The sequence below is a fragment of the Pristiophorus japonicus genome, unplaced genomic scaffold (assembly GCF_044704955.1).
Source record: "Pristiophorus japonicus isolate sPriJap1 unplaced genomic scaffold, sPriJap1.hap1 HAP1_SCAFFOLD_1097, whole genome shotgun sequence".
Lineage (NCBI taxonomy): Eukaryota > Metazoa > Chordata > Chondrichthyes > Pristiophoridae > Pristiophorus > Pristiophorus japonicus.
In genome coordinates, this window is record NW_027250753.1 from 15,431 (window position 1) to 36,055 (window position 20,625).

Sequence of the window (20,625 nt, forward strand, 5' to 3'; positions counted from 1 at the left end):
GTAACCCATTTTTAAATTCAAAACCTGATAAAATTGACGACATGCAGCCAACGTGCAAAAGTAAGAATTCTTTTAATCACCGTTAATTAGCCGATAACCTTCTTCAGAATGAAATAAATAATAATATAATTACTGAGGAACAGTGGTATCCTCAATCATTCATTTTCTCTTTACATGTGATGAAGTTTTATCCCTATCTCATTTACACGCTGTATGAGAATGGTTTAAAATTGTAAGTGTTTATGACTCAGTTGTAAAACCATTGATTGTATGTGTGTCTATACTTGATAGGAGGAGCACTTGAGACCGTAGTTCCAGTTTTATATATGTACCAATAGAATCAATTTCCACCAGTTTCTTTAAACCCAATAACATAATTTATTTCTAATGGGCTGGATGGAACATGATCCATGTAAAAAATTGTTATCGTTTTAGTTGAACTGAATGCTCATAAAATATTGAAGTGGGAACTAATTGGATAACAGCACTGCTGGCAACATTTGCGGAATAGATTCGTGCAGCCAAAACGCACAATGACAACCTGGGACTGTGCGGCACCGAATACTCGGGGAAAAAAAGTTAAACTCTTCGTCCCTGGGTGGGCTCGAACCACCAACCTTTCGGTTAACAGCCAAACGCGCTAACCCATTGCGCCACAAAGACTGATGGAAGTATAAGGTGCAAGGCATCCAAAACCAGGGTGTCAGTCAGTTAAAGCTTCAGATTGCTCCGACCGGGATGGAACTTGTCCACTCTCAGTTGTACTTTTCCCAAATTAATGGAGGGACATTCATTGTGGATGTGTGGAAACAGTCTGGTCCCGCACACTGCAGACACTTCTATGTCACCGCCAACCAGCTCTCCTACAACCGGTGTGATCTACCTTCCAGCCTTCCGGTGCCTTGTCTGTGACAAAGTATTCTGATTGTCCCGAAGCCGGTATTAGGTTTGAATTTCTTTTCAGCTCCTGACGGCGGATATTCCTGTGATTCAACGGGAACTAAATGCTTACAGGGACAGTTGGATTCACCGTTTCTTTGCTTGGTGAAATTTCAAAGATTGAAAGCGACACACATCAACCCCAAACGTCCCGTGAGATGGAAGCCCAGTTGCTGTTTCAAGCTTGAATGCAGGTACAAGCAGAACTTATTCAAAGAAAGTCCAAGTCCCTGAGACGCCTGATTATTTGCACCAAACTCTTTGCAAAGAGTTGAGGTACATGTTTGGTGATCTGGGCACATCTTTCCCCAAACTACAACACTTCAAACATAACTCAATGGCTGTAAAGCGCTTTGGGGCGACATGAGTTCCTGAAAGGCGCTGCAGATATGCAAGTCCTTCTTTGCAAAAGTTCGATGCAATTTCAAAATATGCGAGCAATATCAGGGCTCCTCTGGGACCCCTCGTAAATTTCAATTAACAACTCCGAAGGGAAATCACAGCCCGAGACCAACGAGCCAACTGTTTGACAAACGTGAAGATAAGGTGTAACCATGATCAAAGCATTTTTTTGTGTGTCGCAATTCAGAACATAAGAACTTAAGAATTAGGAGCAGGAGTAGGCCATATGGCCCCTCGAGCCTGCTCCGCCATTTAATATGATCATGGCTGATCCGATCATGGACTCAAGTCCACATCCCTGCCCGTTCCCCATAAGCCTTATTCCCTTATCAGTGAAGAAGCTATCTCTGTCTTAAATTTATTTAATGTCGTGGCTTTCTCAGCTCTCTGAGGCAGTGAGTTCGACAGATTTACAACCCTCTGAGAGAAGAAATTCCTCCTCATCACAGATTTAAATGGGCGGCCCCTTATTCTGAGATCATGCCCCCTAGTTCTAGTCTCCCCTATCAGTGGAACCATCCTCTCTGCATCCACCTTATCAAGCTCCCTCATTACCTTATACGTTTAGATAAGATCACCTCTCATTCTTCTGAATTCCAATGAGTAGAGGCCCAACCTACTCAACCTTTTCTCATAAGTCGGCCACTCATCTCCAGAATCAACCAGGTGAACCTTCTCTGAACTGCCTCCAAAGCAAGTATATCCTTTCGTAAATATTGTAAGTGTTTGTGATCCTCGCCCAATTGCCTGATGGACGGTTTGAATCGCCCCCACCTTACAAAAGTTCTAGATCCGGGATTATAATTCAGAGTGTAAATTAAATGAGTCACGGAAAGGGATGCTTCAGTGATAAATCGTAGTATATTTATTTGGTCTAACATACACTGTCTAAAACATGCACTGCTAAATGAAATCACTGTCTCTGTGGAGAATAAAATCCCGGTTACAAACAACATACATACAGTACAGAAATGAACCTAGTAACACGCAGTAATTCCCTGGTGGATTCTAACCCCACCCCTACCAATGAATTACCCTCCCCAGAATAGCCCTGAAAAGCGTCACTTCTGAGAAAACCCTGAGCCCTTACCCAGCTGGCCTGGGATATCTGGTTACTGGCTTGGGACACTCGCGACCATGTTCACCACCACACGCAGCCCGTTTTCTTGCTCAGCTCAGCTGTGGGAAGTCACTGCCTGGTCTTCAGTCTCGGTGGCTTCTTCTGCAGTACTGCGGCCCCTTCCTCTGGTACATCGATCGGTGGAGCGAGAGCGAGAGGGAGAGGGGGCTCTCTCTAGACACAAGCTGCAAGCTGCAAGCTCCAAGCTTCACACCAAGCTCCAAGCTAAAAATAAAGTGGAAAGGACCATGTCTTTCTGGGAGTCATGCTACCCCTATCTTTCGCGCCAATCTTTAAAACCCCTTTGTTTATAAGCACGGGTAATTAGTCAGTGATGGGCCATCCCACCCATGCATTGGGCTGATGGCCCTTAGTCTGGGCATCTCTCTGAGCCTTTGTGTTGGGAAAGCCCCAGCGCCTCCTTGGCTGGCCAGGCTGGTGGGTTCATTGTTCTGTGTCTCCTTCTGAGATGGAGGTTAAAAGTGCTTTTGAAAATTAGAGTGGCTTTGTCAGTGGCCCCCCTTCCTGGCTGACTGCTCTTTTGTCAATGGATGACTGACAGATCTTTTGTCATAGCGAACTGCCATGCGGTCTCTGGAGTTTTAACAAAACCAGCTTTTTTACATATCTGCGAAGGGTGTCCCCAGCACAGGGAAAATAGTCTCAGAAAAATAAAATCCACAAAATATTCTCGACTGAGTCTATTCTTTAAACAGAAACTTTGTGATCTCTTCATTCTGCTCTGCTAATTATTGATCTTGCCACGTAAAAAGTGCGTTGGCATTGCAATGCATTAATGTAAAATTAATGAAAAGAAAATGCAACGTTTTGTCGAGTGCAAAACATGCAGTGCCTGCATTTCAAAAAGCATTGCTTTTATTCATCCTGCGGAATGCATATTGCACAAATAATCTCAGCACACATTGTGCAGGCAAAGGCAGCATTAGACAACAAAGTGATTTGTCCTCCGCTGATTTGTAGCAGATAACTGACGGTTGAGCACACAATTTGACAACTAGACTTGTAGATCAAGCATCAATGAAAAAGGCAACAAAACTGCCCACCAGCACCAGGTGTCTTTCACTTGTTTGTCCCAAATTTTCAGCAGCTGGGTGTGGAAAGTATTTTTATCTAAGCTGATACCATATGGTATTTGTGTGCCTTTTGATTAAAATGGAGTCCTGGCCCTTCCAGAACTTTCTGCATTTTAGCAGTCAGTTTGCATAAATCTGGTTTGAGATGGCTGATGGCCATCAGACAGCTAGGAGACAAGTCATGCTGAGACAAGTAACCCCCCATGGTGCTCTCCTATTGTCTACACTACAGGAGTTCCATGTCACCCCACCCTTCTCTTCTAGCCATTATCTCTTTCCGAGACCTCATCCATTTGATGCAAACAGATAAACTGACCAGGAAATTGAAACAATCCTGACACAATACAAGACAGGTGATAGCCCATTACCTATGACTCATGGAGTAATGGCCGTTTGGCTTCCTGATTACCCTGACAAAAGGAAATATCTGTAACCCATGTCAGGACCAGGATATAGTAATTAACTCTTTATCTGTATTCACTGACTGTGAGACAGCAATACACATGGAGAGGCCAGAACTTTGGTTTTACTGTATAAATATCTTGTTAAATTGAACCATTTCGGAGGTGATCACTTCGCCCTTGACTGAGTGAAACCTACCCCATGCGAGCAAGTAAATTAAAAAGGAAACTTCTACCGGAGCTGTAAGTGTCGGAGTCATTCTTTTCCGAGGTCGAGATTTCGACATGGGACAACAAGAATTTAGGTTTCACTGAGATTTGAACTCAAATCAGTAGATTTAAAGTCAAGAGGGCTCTCCATTACACCATGGAACCAACTATTCCAAAACATTTGAAACATACTTCGTCACAGACAAGGCACTGGAAGGCTGGAAGGTAGATCACACCGGTTGTGGGAGAGCTGGTTGGTGGTGACATGGAAGTGTCTGCAGTGTGCGGGACCAGGGGACCAGACTGCTTCCACACATCCACAATGAATGTACCACCCTTTATTTGGGAAAAGTACAACTGAGAGTGGATAAGTTCGATCCCGGTCGGAGCAATCTGAAGCTTTAACTGACTGACACCCTGGTTTTGCATGTCTTGCAGTGTGTATCTGTGGTGCAATGGTTTAGTGCATTCGGCTGGTAATTGAAAGGTGGGTCATCCAAACCCATCTCCGGGCGAAGCCTTTTAATGTTTTTCCCCGAGGATTCGGTGCCGCACAGTTCCGGGTTGTCATTGTGCATTTTGGCTAAACGAATATATTCCGCAAACATTGCAAGCTTTGCTGTTATCCAGTGAGTTCCCACTCCAATACTTTTATGAACATTCAGCACAAGTATAACGACAACAATTTTTTACATGGATCATGTTCCTCCATCCAGTCCAATCAAAATAAATTATGTTATTGGGTTTAAAGGAACTGGTGAAAATTGATTCTATTGATACATATATCGAACTGGAACTTCGGTCTCAAGTGCTCCTCCTATCAAGAATAGACACACACACAATCAATGGTTTTACAACTGATTCATAAACACTTACAATTTCTCATACAGCGTGTAAATGAGATAGGGATAAAAATTCATCACATGTAAAGAGAAAATGAATGATTAAAGAAACTACTGTCCCTCAGTAACTATATTATTATTTATTTCATCCTGAAAAAGGTTATCAGTTATTTAACGGTGATTAAATGAATTCTTATATTTTCATATTAGCTGCATGGCGTCAATTTTATAAGATTTTGAATTGAAAAAAGCTGTTACAGAAGTTACCGCCCTGACCTGGAATCGAAGCTGTTTTTCGGTGGTATAAGGAGTGGTTTTACCTAATCATTTAATGGTGATTTCAAAGAATCACGTGACGTTAAATTCAGATCAAGGTTACGATATGTTTCGGTGTGAAACAATGGATTGAAAAGGACAACAATGATATCAAGCATTACGATGCAGCGATGCAGCAATGCAGCGTTCCCTGGTGGTCCATTGATTTGGATTCGGTGCTCTCACCACCGCGGCCCTGGGTCGATTTCCGGCCAGGGAAATTGCATTTCCATCAAAATTAAAACCTGAGAAGAAAGAGTTACATGCATCTCACGTGGAAAAAAAGATTCATTGATTTAAACATCATTAATTAATCCATTGTAGAACTTCAATCACTTAATTTGCCCTGAGTATGTGAGGAACTTTTATCCCGACCTCATTGTATTTTAGGAGCATGGTCCAGCCCCGGTATCTCCACCTGTGAAAGTAGGAAACTGCTGGAAATACACAACAGGACGGGTAGCCTTTGACAAACAATTAAACCCAGGTTACAGACTCTCTTCTTTCCCGTGTCCTTTGCAGGACACTTGTTCCCCTTTAATTTTACGGACTGACTGAGTTCACTAACCGCGGGGAGAGAGTAGGTGTCTCCGCGGCCCCACTGTGCTAACATGGAAGATAACACGATGGGGATGTGGGATAGTGGGTGGTGTCAGTGACATGTTTGTGTAAAGGGCAGCGGAGGAGAAGGATTGACAGCTGTCAGTGAGGGACAGAAGTTGTTTAAGGTGAGCCAACACATTCCCGATCAGCACAGAAGGCATTCACTGGTCAGCTGCCCTCTGCTGTACTTCTGGTCAGAGCGGTTTCCGCAGTGGAGCCATTATCACGTTTGCTTTCTACGTGAAAGGATCCCGTGCAGGAAGATTATGTTTAAACTTGCTGTGGATGAACAGTCATGGACGAGTTTATTCTCCTGTCAAAAGAGCGACATTGGCTTCTCCCTTATTCTTTAATTGCTCTTTATTTCACTTCACTAAATAGATATATTTGAGTGAGAGAAATTGTTCCAGAGTGTCGCACACTTCATCTTTTGTTCCCTTTTATACACATAAAATGAGGCCGGGGGAAGAAATCCAGAAAACAAAGCCGAGGGATATAGACAAGAGGAAGAGAGAAGGGGAAATACTGTCCCGACCCAGAACTAATGCAGGAACTCCTCTGCTGCGCTCGGGGTGGCCACCCACAGCCTGGATACACTAACGTCCCAACAGCTTATTGACTGTCGGAGTGGGACCGTTCGGCGCTTCAGAAGACAGGTCGCAAAAGCAAAGTCACCGATTCAGTCCCATGTGCTTCTCTGGCTGACACCGGGGAAACGGTGAGACAGATTTTGGAGCATAGGTCTGGTTATTGTGAAACAGCAAAGAAAATATGCAGTCTGGAATTAAATTATTGAATGTGTATCCTGCTCGTTTCGTGGTTCGGCATTCACAGAGGGAGCCCGAGTTCGGAAAGTAACTTTTTAATTCAAACTTTTTTCAAATAATTACATGCAATTAACTAAACTCTGTGGGAGGTGGGGTGATTAAAACATCACCGATCGGAAAGGAATTGTCCGCGGGAAGCCTCCAACCGGAATTATTGGGTCAATATTCCCACCCGGATTGTTTTGCAGACTTCTAGTCAATACTTCAATAACTGAACTGTAATAATTTCAGGAGCTTTCATCATAGATGATATTTTACACCCTATCTGACTTAACACACTCTGAATTTTTGAAATTGGTTTCAAATGTTCATTGCTCAGAAGACAAGGAACCTGGGGTATTTTTTTCAATTTATTTCACAGCAAATATATTCTAAAATGATGTTTCGGCCCGGGCTCGAACCGGGGCCGTTTACTGCGTGAGACGAACGTGATAACCACTACAGCAGAGAAACCACTGCTGAACTTAGTGCCCAGAGAGAAGTGTTAAGCCAGAAGGTGTAATTCTGAATCCCTTTCTGTGAAAAAATCTTTTCACAAACATTTCTCTGACCGAAGCTGCACAAGTCAAAAATGTTCCTTTCAAAGTCGTTAAACTCCCAAATTAACGCACCCCCCGAATCTTCTGGATCAGAAAGCTCTAGTTGTACCGACTCAATCCATAAATCTGACTTTACTCACCCTGTATTTTAAGAGATTGGTTTAAAATGTTCATTGCTCATAAGACACGGAACCTGGGGCTACTTTTGTTCAATGTATTTCACAGCAAATATATTCTAAAATAAAGCACGCGCCCAAGCTCAAACCAGGGACATTTCATGTGGGAGATGAACATGATAACGGCTACACCACGTAAACCTTTCCTTAACCCAGCCCCCGGTTCGTCATTTGTACCACAATTAAACCCAACGAGATCGGAATAAAAGTTCCTCACATGCTCTGGCAAAATAAATGGTAAAAGATTTACAAAATAATTTATGTATTAATTAATGATGTTCAAGTCAATGATTCTTATTTTTTATACATGATTTGCATATAGATCTGTAAAATAAATGAACTCTTTTTTTTATAAGGTTTTGAATTAAAAGTACAACTTCCCAGGGTGGGAATTGAATCCAGGACACAACGTTGAGAGTATTGAATCCTTACCACTCGACAACCAGGGACCGATAGACCGTTTTACTGCTGCATCATTATAGTTCATGACAATATTGTCATTTTCAGTTCACTTGATTCACACCGAAAAAGATTGTAACTGTTGTGTATGCATGCATATTTACTGTGTGATGTCTGTAACACTGCTGTGCAACACTGAATCGACTCTTACACTCTACACACCTTACCTACACCAGAGGGTGCTGCTGCTTGAGACTGAAAGGTTACCTGCAACCCAGTATATAAAGGAGCTCACAGCTTGGTGTCCTCACTCGAGGAGCTTCAAATAAATGACGACAGGTCGACACAGTTTAAGTATCATACCCTGCCTTGTGGAGTCATTACTCAAGGTGCCTACATACACTACAGTAAACGCCACTTGAAATCACATTCAAATGATTCACTGAATCCACCCCTTGTGCCACCGCAACACAGGTTCGATTCTTGGTCAGGGAGATAATATTTACAACACGATTTTCAAACTAATAGCCCAATATAAATGTCAACATACAGCTAATGTGAAAAAATTAATTCATTTAATCATGTTCAATCAACCGATAACTTTCTTTTGCAGAATTAAAGAAATGATAATATGGTTACTGAGGGATAGTGGTACATAAGAACATAAGAACATAAAAATTAGGAACAGGAGTTCGGCCATCTTGCCCCTCGAGCCTGCTCCGCCATTCAACAAGGTCATGGCTGATCTGGCCGTGGACTCAGCTCCACTTATCCGCCCGCTCCTCATAACCCTTAATTCCCTTATTGGTTAAAAATCAATCTGTCTGTGACTTGAATGCATTCAATGCGCTAGCCTCAAATGGTTCCTTGGGCAGAGAATTCCACATATTCACAACCCTCTGGGAGAAGGAATTCCTTCTCAACACGGTTTTAAATTGGCTCCCCCGTATTTTGAGGCTGTGCCCCCAAGTTCAAGTCTCCCCGACCAGTGGAAACAATCTCTCTGCCTTTATCTTGTCTATCCCTTTCATTATTTTAAATGTTTCTACAAGATCACCCCTCATCCTTCTGAACTCCAACGAGTAAAGACCCAGTCTACTCAATCTATCATCATAAGGTAACCCACTCATCTCCGGAATCAGCCGAGTGAATTGTCTCTGTACCCCCTCCAAAGCTAGTATATCCTTCCTTAAGTAAGGTGACCAAAATTGCACGCAGTACTCCAGGTGCGGCCTCACCAATACCCTACACAGTTGCAGCAGGACCTCCCTGCTTTTGTACTCCATGCCTCTCGCAATGAAGGCCAACATTCCATTCGGCTTCCTGATTACCTGTTGCACCTGCAAACTAACTTTTTGGGATTCATGCACAAGGATCCCCAGGTCCCTCTGCAACGCAGCATGTTGCAATTTCTCCCCATTCAAATAATATTCCCTTTTTACTGTTTTTTTTTCCCAAGGTGGATGACCTCACACTTTCCGACATTGTATTCCATCTGCCAAACCATAGCCCATTCATTATACGATCTAAATCTCTTTGCAGCCTCTCTGTCCTCTACACAACCTGCTTTCCCATTTATCTTTGTGTCATCTGCAAATTTTGTTGCACTACACTCTGTCCCCTCTTCCAGGTCATCTATGTATATTGTAAACAGTTGTGGTCCCAGCACCGATCCCTGTGGCACACCACTAACCACCGATTTCCAACCCGAAATGGGCCCATTTATCCCGACTCTCTGCTTTCTGTTAGCCAGCCAATTCTCTATCCATGCTAATACATTTCCACTGACTCCGCGTATCTTTATCTTCTGCAGTAACCTTTTGTGTGGTACCTTATCGAATGCCTTTTGAAAATCTAAATACACCACATCCATCGGTACACATCCAACATGCTCATTATATCCTCAAAGAATTCCAATAAATTAGTTAAACATGATTTCCCCTTCATGAATCCATGCTGCGTCTGCTTGATTGCACTATTCCTATCTTGATGTCCCACTATTTCTTCCTTCATGATAGTTTCAAGCATTTTCCCTGCTACAGATGTTAAACTGACCAGCCTATAGTTATCTGCCTTTTGTCTGCCCCCTTTTTTAAACAGAGGCGTTACATTAGCTGCTTTCCAATCCGCTGGTACCTCCGCAGAGTCCAGAGAATTTTGGTAGATTATAACGAATGCATCTGCTATAACTTCCGCCATCTCTTTTAATACCGGCATTTCATCAGGACCAGGGGACTTGTCTACCTTGAGTCCCATTAGCCTGTCCAGCACTATCCCCTAGTGATAGTGATTGTTTCAAGGTCCTCTCTTCCCACATTCCTGTGACCAGCAATTTCTGGCATGGTTTCTGTGTCTTCCATTGTGAAGACCGAAGCAAAATAATTGTTTAAGGTCTCAGCCATTTCCACATTTAGAAACATAGAAACATTGAAAATAGGTGCAGGAGTAGGCCATTCGGCCCTTCTCGGCTGCACCACCATTCAATGAGTTCCTGGCTGAACATGTAACTTCAGTACCCCATTCCTGCTTTCTCACCATACCACTTTATTCCCCTAGTAGTAAGGACTTCATCTAACTCCTTTTTGAATATATTTAGTGAATTGGCCTCAACAACTTTCTGTGGTAGAGAATTCCGCAGGTTCACCACACTCTGGGTGCAGAAATTCCTCCTCATCTCGGTCCTAAATGGCTTCCCCCTTATCCTTAGACTGTGTCCCCTGGTTCTGGACTTCCCCAACATTGGGAAGATTCTTCCTGCATCTAACCTGTCTAACCCCGTCAGAATTTTAAACGTTTCGATGAGGTCCCCTCTCATTCTTCTGAACTCCAGTGAATACAAGCCCAGTTGATCCAATCTTTCTTGATAGGTCAGTCCCGCCATCCCGGGAATCAGTCTGGTGAACCTTCGCCGCACTCCCTCAATAGCAAGAATGTCCTTCCTCAGGTTAGGAGACCAAAACTGTACACAATACTCCAGGTGTGGCCTCACCAAGGCCCTGTACAATTGTAGCAACATCATACTGCCCCTGTACTCAAATCCTCTCGCTATGAAGGCCAACATGCCATTGCTTTCTTAACCGCCTGCTGTACCTGCATGCCAACCTTCAATGACTGATGTACTATGACACCCAGGTCTCTTTGCATCTCCCCTTTTCCTAATCTGTCACCATTCAGATAATAGTCTGTCTCTCTGTTTTTACCACCAAAGTGGATAACCTCACATTTATCCACATTATACTTCATCTGCCATGCATTTCCCCACTCACCTAACCTATCCAAGTCACTCTGCAGCCTCATAGCATCCTCCTCGCAGCTCACACTGCCACCCTACTTAGTGTCATCCGCAAATTTGGAGATACTACATTTAATCCCCTCGTCTAAATCATTAATGTACAATGTAAACAGCTGGGGCCCCAGCACAGAACCTTGCAGTACCCCACTAGTCACTGCCTGCCTTTCTGAAATGTCCCCATTTATTCCTACTCTTTGCTTCCTGTCTGACAACCAGTTCTCAATCCATGTCAGCACACTACCCCCAATCCCATGTGCTTTAACTTTGCACATTAATCTCTTGTGTGGGACCTTGTCGAAAGCCTTCTGAAAGTCCAAATATACCACATCAACTGGCTCTCCCTTGTCCACTCTGCTGGAAACATCCTCAAAAAATTCCAGAAGATTTGTCAAGCATGATTTCCCTTTCACAAATCCATGCTGACTTGGACCTGTCAATGCATCCGCTATTTCAAAGGCCACCTCCTTAAGTACTCTGGGATGCAGTCCATCAGGCCCTGGGGATTTATCGGCCTTCAATCCCATCAATTTCCCCAACACAATTTCCCGACTAATAAGGATTTCCCTCAGTTCCTCCTCCTTACTAGACCCTCCGACCCCTTTTATATCCGAAAGGTTGTTTGTGTCCTCCTCAGTGAATACCGAACCAAAGTACTTGTTCAATTGGTCCGCCATTTCTTTGTTCCCCGTTATGACTTCCCCTGATTCTGACTGCAGGGGACCTACGTTTGTCTTTACTAACCTTTTTCTCTTTACATACCTATAGAAACTTTTGCAATCAGCCTTAATGTTCCCTGCAAGCTTCTTCTCGTACTCCATTTTCCCTGCCCTTTTCAAACCCTTTGCCCTCCTCTGCTGAGTTCTAAATTTCTCCCAGTCCCTGGGTTCGCTGCTATTTCTGGCCAATTTGTATGCCACTTCCTTGGCTTTAATGCTATCCCTGATTTCCCTCGATAGCCACGGTTGAGCCACCTTACCTTTTTTATTTTTATGCCAGACAGGAATGTACAATTGTTGTAGTTCATCCGTGTGGTCTCTAAATGTCTGCCATTGCCAATCCACAGTCAACCCCTTCAGTATCATTCGCCAATCTATTCTAGCCAATTCACGCCTCATACCATCAAAGTTACCCTTATTTAAGTTCTGGACCATGGTCTCTGAATTAACTGTTTCATTCTCCATCCTAATGCAGAATTCCACCACATTATGGTCACTCTTCCCCAAGGAGCCTCGCACAACGAGATTGCTAATGAATCCTCTCTCATTACACAACACCCAGTCTAAGATGCCCTCCCCCCTAGTTGGTTCCTCGACATATTGGTCTAAAAAACCATCCCTTATGCACTCCAGTAAATCCACCTCCACCGTATTACTTCCAGTTTGGTTCACCCAATCTATGTGCATATTAAAGTCACCCATTATAACTGCTGCACCTTTATTGCACGCACCTCTAATTTCATGTTTGATGCCCTCCCCAACATCACTACTACTGTTTGGAGGTCTGTACACAACTCCCACTAACGTTTTTTGCCCTTTGGTATTCTGCAGCTCTACCCATATAGATTCCCATTATTAAATCCCCCTTCTCATCTTCTAAGGGACCAACATTTACTTTAGTCACTCTTTTCCGTGTTATATATCGGTAAAAGCTTTAACTATCCATTTTTATGCTTTGCACAAGTTTACCTTTGTAATCTATCTTTCCTTTCTTTATTGCTTTCGTAGTCATTCTTTGCTGTCGTTTAAAATTTACCCAATCTTCTATTTTCCCACGAACCTTGGCCACCTTATACGCATTGGTTTTTAATTTGATACTCTCCTTTATTTCCTTGGTTATCCATGGCTGGTTATCCCTTCTCTACCGCCCTTCTTTTTCACTGGAATATATTTTTGTTGAGCACTATGAAAGAACCCCTTAAAAGTACTCCACTGTTCCTCAATTGTGCCACCATTTAGTCTGTGTTTCCAGTCTACTTTAACCAACTCTGCCCTCATCCCACTGTAGTCCCCTTTGTTTAAGCATAGTACGCTCGTTTGAGACACTTCTTCCTCACCCTCAATCTGTATTACAAATTCAACCATACTGTGATCACTTATTCCGAGAGGATCTTTTACTAGCTTCAATCATTAATTTTCTCTTTACATGTGATGAACTTTTATCCCTATCTCGTTTACACACTGTATTTTAGGAGAATGGTTTAAAATTTTAAGTGCTTATTGTCATGTATTCAACCAACATTGTAACCCATATATAATCTGACCTCAGTTGTACACTGTGAGAACAATGACCACTAGGTGGTGAACTTGTGGGAGACACTTCTAACCTGGACCTTAGGTATAAAAGGGGAAGCTCCACCCACTTTCATCACTTGAGTGCGAAGGAATAAAAGACAGGCCACAGACTGACTTTCTCTCAAGCATGGGCCTCGTGTGCATTTCTACTCTATAGTAAGGATGTATCAATGGCGACGAGAAACTGGGATTTAAACCAAGTGAGCATGGCCGCTAGCATAATAGACGAGAGATACTGTGTTAAGGAATGGTTGGGACAGAGAATCAACATTGTTGAAGCAGCACACAGTTCTCCAAGCAGACAAGGGCAATCGGTTATGCCCCAACATGTAGTCGAACCCAGAGGGGGAGTTCGACAGAGATAATGGCAAGCAGAACGGCGATTCACACCATTGCAAGGGACAATGTGGCCAGTAATGGGGCCATCAACACCTGTTAATGGCACACTCAAGGACAGTCACAGGGGTAGTCAGGGACGATTGACTAGCAAGGGAAATTTTGTTTCCAACAACAGCTCATGTTGGAGGCATGGAGGCACAAACTCAGCCGGAGTTTGCAGAGATGAGCAAAATACCTGCAGAAATTGCAGAAATGAATGCTGGGGGAAATCGATGGAAGCTGAAGTTCAGTGAGTTCATGTGGAGCACGTATACAGTTCATACACCAGGACGCCACCGATAATGATGAAAGTGCTCCTCAGTGGCATCCCAGTATCAATGGAGCAAGACAAGGGGGCGAGCCAGTCCCTGATGGGTAACAAATAGTTTGAAAATTTGTGGGCGTCCAAGGCCAGTAGGGCCAAAATTATCACCGATTGACGCACAGCTACGGACATACACCAAGGAGATCATTCCGGTGCTTCGCAGCTCCACGACAATCGTGACCCACAAAGATTCGGAGAACAGGTTGCCACTCTGGGTTGTCCCGGGGGACGGTCTCGCACGACTGGGGAGGAGTTGGCTTGCTGTCATGAACTGGAAATGGGGCAATGTTAATGCTATTTCCTCTGTGGAGCGAGTTTCATGCTCACAGATGCTGCACAAATTGGACTCATTATTTCAACCCGGCATTGGCACTTTCATGGAGGCCAAGGGAGTGATTCACATAAACCCGGAAGCCAGGCCAGGACACCACAAGGCCAGAGCGGTGCCGTACGTGATGTGGGAAAAGATAGAAGGTGAATTGAACCGCCTGCTGAGGGAAGGTATCATTTTGCCAGTCGAATTCAGTGACTGGGCGAGCCCGATTGTACCGGTGTTCAAGGCGGATGGGTCGGTCAGGATATATGGTGATTACAAGGCCACCATCAATCGGGTGTCACTCCAAGACCAGTACCCGCTTCCGAGAGTGGAGGACCTCTTTGCGATGCTATCCGGTGGCAAACTTTTTTCAAAATTGGACGTGACCTCAGCTTACATGACCCAGGAGCTGGCGAGAGAGTTGAAGAAGCTGACCACCATCACGACACACAAGGGGTTGTTTGAGTACAACAGATGTCCGTTCGGGATTCGCTCGGCCGCCGCGATCTTCCAACGAAATATGGAAAGCCTCCTCAAGTCGATTCCAGGGACGGTGGTTTTTCAGGACGACATCCTCATCACGGGTTACGAGACTGAAGAACACCTCTACAACCTGGAGGAGGTGCTACGCAGACTGGACCGGGTAGGGCTGCGACTGAAAAAGGCGAAGTGCATCTTCCTAGCTCCAGAGGTAGAATTCCTGGGGATGAGGCTAGGAGTAGACGGGATGCGCCCTACTGCGTCCAAGACGGAAGCGATCCAGAGAGCACCCAGACCCCGTAACAGGACGGAGCTGCGTTTGTTCCTGGGGCTCCCGAACTATTTGGTAACTTTCTTCCCAAATTGAGCACGCTGCTCGAGTCGCTCCACGTGCTCCTAAGCAAAGGTCTCGAATGGGTCTGAGGGGACAGCCAGGAAAGGGCTTTTAATAGAGCACACAATTTGTTATGTTCCAACAATCTGTTCACGCGATATGACCCATGTAAGAAACTTGTGTTAACGTGCGATGCGTCGTCCTATGGTGTCGGGTGTGTGTTGCAGCATGTAAATGCCAAGGGTCAGTTACAGCCGGTAGCTTATGCCTCCAGAAGTCTGTCCCAGGCAGAAAGGGCTACGCGATGATAGAAAAGGAGGCGCTCGCATGTGTATATTCGGTAAAGAAAATGCACCAGTACCTGTTTGGCAGGAAATTTGAGCTGGAGACAGATCACAAACCCGTCACGTCCCTTTTAGCCGTCAACAAGGCCATAAATGCAGACGCATCGGTCCGCATACAGAGGTGGGCACTCACGGTAGCCACCTATGACTACACAATTCGGCACAGACCGGGCACTGAAAACTGCGCCGATGCACTCAGCAGGCTCCCACCAGCCACCACTGAGGGGGCTACCGAGCATGCCGCTGAGATGGTCATGGCTGTTGAAGCTTTCGCAAGCGATGGCTCACCCGTGACAGCCCGTCAGACTAAAGTCTGGACAAATAGAGACCCGCTATTGTCTCTAGTCAAGAAATGTGTCCTGAATGGGGACTGGGCAGCCACGTACAGGGCATGCCCTGAGGAATTTACACCATTTCACAGGGGCAGGGATGAACTCTCGATTCAGGCCGATTGCCTACTGTGGAGAAACCGCGTAGTCATGCCCCAGATGGGCAGAGAGGTGTTCATCAGAGAACTCCACAATGAGTATCCGGGCATTGTCATGATGAAGGCAATTGCCAGGTCACACGTTTGGTGGCCAGGGATAGATGCAGATCTGGAAGTTTGTGTTCGCAGGTACAACATAAGTGCCCAGCTGGGCAAAGCGCCCAGGGAAGCCCCCCTTAGCCCCTGGCCATGGCACGCCAAGCCTTGGTCACGCATCCATGATGACTACACAGGTCCTTTCATCGGAAAAATGTTTTTGGTTGTATTAGACGCTCACTCCAAATGGATCGAGTGTGACATTTTAAATTCAAGCACATCCTCTGCCACGGTAGAAAGTCTACAGGCAATGTTCGCCGCCCACGGTCTACCGGACATCTTGGTCAGCGACAATGGCCTGTGCTTCACAAGCACTGAATTCCAGGACTTCATGGCAGGCAATGGAATTAACCATGTCAGAAAGGCACCGTTCAAGCCAGCCTCAAACGTCCAGGCAGAACGAAAAGTGCAGATAATCAAACAGGGGATGCTCAGAATCCAAGGGGGTTCCCTACAAAGCAACTTATCACGCCTCCTGTTGGCCAATAGATCCCGACCACACTCGCTCACAGGGGTTCCACCCGCAGGGCTGCTAAGATAAGGATGCTCAAATGCCGTTATCCCTTATACACCACACCATGAAAGAAATTGTTGAGAGCAGGCGCCAATCACAATATAACTACCATGACGGGGGCACGATATATTGGTGTAAACGACTCTGTTGTTGTCCACAACTACACTGCAGGACCTAAATGTCTCGCAGGCACTGTGATTGCCAAAGAAGGCAATAGGATTCTGGTAGTTAAACTAACCAATGGACAAATCTGCCGCAAACATGTGGATCAAACAAAAAGGAGGTGAAGCAACCCCATAGAAGAAGCAGAGGAAGAACACGATACAGAGTTCACTCCAGCACAGGTGACCGAACACCGGAACCAAAGGGAGGAGAGCCCAGTCACTGTGGGCAGTCCGGATAGGCCTGAGGCACGGCAAACAGCAGACACACAGGCCAGCGCCCAACAACCGGAGCCCCAACTCAGGCGCTCTACAAGAGAGCGTAAACCACCAGAGAGACTCAACCTGTGATCCCAAAAAGACTTTGGGGTCATGTATTCAACCAGCATTGTAACCCATTTTTAAATTCAAAACCTTATAAAATTGACGACATGCAGCCAACGTGCAAAAGTAAGAATTCTTTTAATCACCGTTAATTAGCCGATAACCTTCTTCAGAATGAAATAAATAATAATATAATTACTGACGAACAGTGGTATCCTCAATCATTCATTTTCTCTTTACATGTGATGAAGTTTTATCCCTATCTCATTTACACGCTGTATGAGAATGGTTTAAAATTATAAGTGTTTATGACTCAGTTGTAAAACCATTGAATGTGTGTGTGTCTGTACTTGATAGGAGGAGCACTTGAGACCGAAGTTCCAGTTCTATATATGTACCAACAGAATCAATTTCCACCAGTTTCTTTAAACCCAATAACATAATTTATTTCTAATGGGCTGGATGGAACATGATCCATGTAAAAAATTGTTATCGCTTTACTTGAACTGAATGCTCATAAAATATTGGAGTGGGAACTAATTGGATAACAGCACTGCTGGCAACATTTGCGGAATAGATTCGTGCAGCCAAAACGCACAATGACAACCTGGGACTGTGCGGCACCGAATACTCGATGAAAAAGAGTTAAACACTTCGTCCCTGGGTGGGCTCGAACCACCAACCTTTCGGTTAACAGCCGAACGCGCTAACCCATTGCGCCACAGAGACTGATGAAATTCGAAGGTGTAAGACATCCAAAACCAGGGTGTCAGACAGTTAAAGCTTCAGATTGCTCCGACCGGGATGGAATTTGTCCACTCTCAGTTGTACTTTTCCCAAATAAATGGAGGGACATTCATTGTGGATGCGTGGAAGCAGTCTGGTCCCGCACACTGCAGACACTTCCATGTCACCACCAACCAGCTCTCCCGCAACCGGTGTGATCTACCTTCCAGCCTTCCGGTGCCTTGTCTGTGACAAAGTATTCTGATTGTCCCGAAGCCGGTATTAGGTTTGAATTCCTTTTCAGCTCCTGACTGCGGATATTCCTGTGATTAAACTGGAACTAAATGCTTACAGGGACAGTTGGATTCACCGTTTCTTTGCTTGGTGAAATTTCAAAGATTGAAAGCGACGCACATCAACCCCAAACCTCCCGTGAGATGGAAGCCCAGTTGCTGTTTCAAGCTTGAATGCAGGTACAAGCAGAACTTATTCAAAGAAAGTCCAAGTCCCTGAGACACCTGATTATTTGCACCAAACTCTTTGCAAAGAGTTGAGGTACATGTTTGGTGATCTGGGCATATCTTTCCCCAAACTACAACACTTCAAACATAACTCAATGGCTGTAAAGCGCTTTGGGGCGTCATGAGTTCCTGAAAGGCGCTGCAGATATGCAAGTCCTTCTTTGCAAAACTTCGATGCAATTTCAAAATATGCGAGCAATATCAGGGCTTCTCTGGGACCCCTCGTAAATTTCAATTAACAACTCCGAAGGGAAATCACAGCGCGAGACCAACGAGCCAACTGTTTGACAAACGTGAAGATAAGGTGTAACCATGATCAAAGCATTTTTTTGTGTGTCGCTATTCAGAACATAAGAACTTAAGAACTACGAGCAGGAGTAGGCCATATGGCCCCTCGATCCTGCTCCACCATTTAATATGATCATGGCTGATCCGATCATGGACTCAGGTCCACATCCCTGCCCGTTCCACGTAAGCCTTATTCCCTTATCAGTTAAGAAGCTATCTCTGTCTTAAATTTATTAAATGTCGTGGCTTTCTCAGCTCTCTGATGCAGTGAGTTCGACAGATTTACAACCCTCTGAGAGAAGAAATTCCTCCTCATCACAGATTTAAATGGGCAGCCCCTTATTCTGAGATTATGCCCCCTAGTTCTAGTCTCCCCTATCAGTGGAACCATCCTCTCTGCATCCACGTTATCCAGCTCCCTCATTACTTTATACGTTTCGATAAGATCACCTCTCATTCTTCTGAATTCCAATGAGTAGAGGCCCCACCTACTCAACCTTTTCTCATAAGTCAACCCCCTCATCTCCGGAGTCAACCCAGTGAACCTTCTCTGAACTGCCTCCAAAGCAAGTAGATCCTTTCGTAAATATTGTAAGTGTTTGTGATCCTCGCCCAATTGCCAGATGGACGGTTTGAATCGCCCCCACCTTGCAAAAGTTCTAGATCCGGGAATTATTATTCAGAGTGTAAATTAAATGAGTCACGGAAAGGGATGCTTCAGTGATAAATCGTAGTATATTTATTTGGTCTAACATACACTGTCTAAAACATGCACTGCTAAACGAAATCACTGTCTCTGTGGAGAAACACGCAGTAATTCCCTGGTGGATTCTAACCCCACCCCTACCAATGAATTACCCTCCCCAGAATAGCCCTGGAAAGCTTCACTTCTGAGAATACCCTGAGCCCTTACCCAGCTGGCCTGGGATATCTGGTTACTGGCTTGGGACACTCGCGACCATGTTCACCACCACACGCAGCCCGTTTCCTTGCTCAGCTCAGCTGTAGGAAGTCACTGCCTGGTCTTCAGTCTCGGTGGCTTCTTCTGCAGTACTGCGGCCCCTTCCTCTGGTACATCGATCGGTGGAGCGAGAGCGAGAGGGAGAGGGGGCTCTCTCTAGACACAAGCTGCAAGCTGCAAGCTCCAAGCTACACACCAAGCTCCAAGCTAAAAATAAAGTGGAAAGGACCCTGTCTTTCTGGGAGTCTTGCTACCCCTATCTTTCCCGCCATTCTTTAAAACCCCTTTGTTTCTAAGCACGGGTACTTAGTCAGTGATGGGGTATCCCACCCATGCATTGGGCTGATGGCCCTTAGTCTGGGCATCTCTCTGAGCCTTTGTGTTGGGAAAGACCCAGCTCCTCCTTGGCTGGCCAGGCTAGTGGGTTTATTGTTCTGTGTCTCCTTCTGAGATGGAGGTGAGAAGTGCTTTTACAAATTAGAGTGGCTTTGTCAGTGGCCCCCCTTCCTGGCCGACAGCTCTTTTGTCAATGGATGACTGACAGCTCTTTTGTCCCAGCGAACTGCCATGCGGTCTCTGGAGTTTTAACAAAACCAGCTTTTTCACATATCTGCGCAGGGTGTTCCCAGCACAGGGAAAATAGCCTCAGAAAAATAAAATCCACAAAATATTCTCGACTGAGTCCATTCTTTAAAAAGAAACTTTGCGATGTCTTCATTACGCTCTGCTAATTATCGATCTTGCCACGTAAAAAGTGCGTTGGCATTGCAATGCATTAATGTAAAATTAATGAAAAGAAAATGCAATGTTTTGTCGAGTGCAAAACATGCAGTGCCTGCATTTCAAAAAGCATTGCTTTTATTCATCCTGCGGAATGCATATTGCACAGATAATCTCAGCACACATTGTGCAGGCAAAGG

General features: G+C 44.8%; 2 non-coding genes across 2 annotated transcripts; both read right to left on the bottom strand.

The window, feature by feature from the left end:
- Positions 1 to 589: 589 nt before the first annotated feature.
- Positions 590 to 663, bottom strand: trnan-guu (transfer RNA asparagine (anticodon GUU)). Its single transcript has one exon. It is a non-coding gene; the product is annotated as a tRNA-Asn (tRNA).
- Positions 664 to 17,864: 17,201 nt separating this feature from the next.
- trnan-guu (transfer RNA asparagine (anticodon GUU)) lies at positions 17,865 to 17,938 on the bottom strand. The gene has a single exon. It is a non-coding gene; the product is annotated as a tRNA-Asn (tRNA).
- Between the last annotated feature and the right edge of the window lie 2,687 nt (positions 17,939 to 20,625).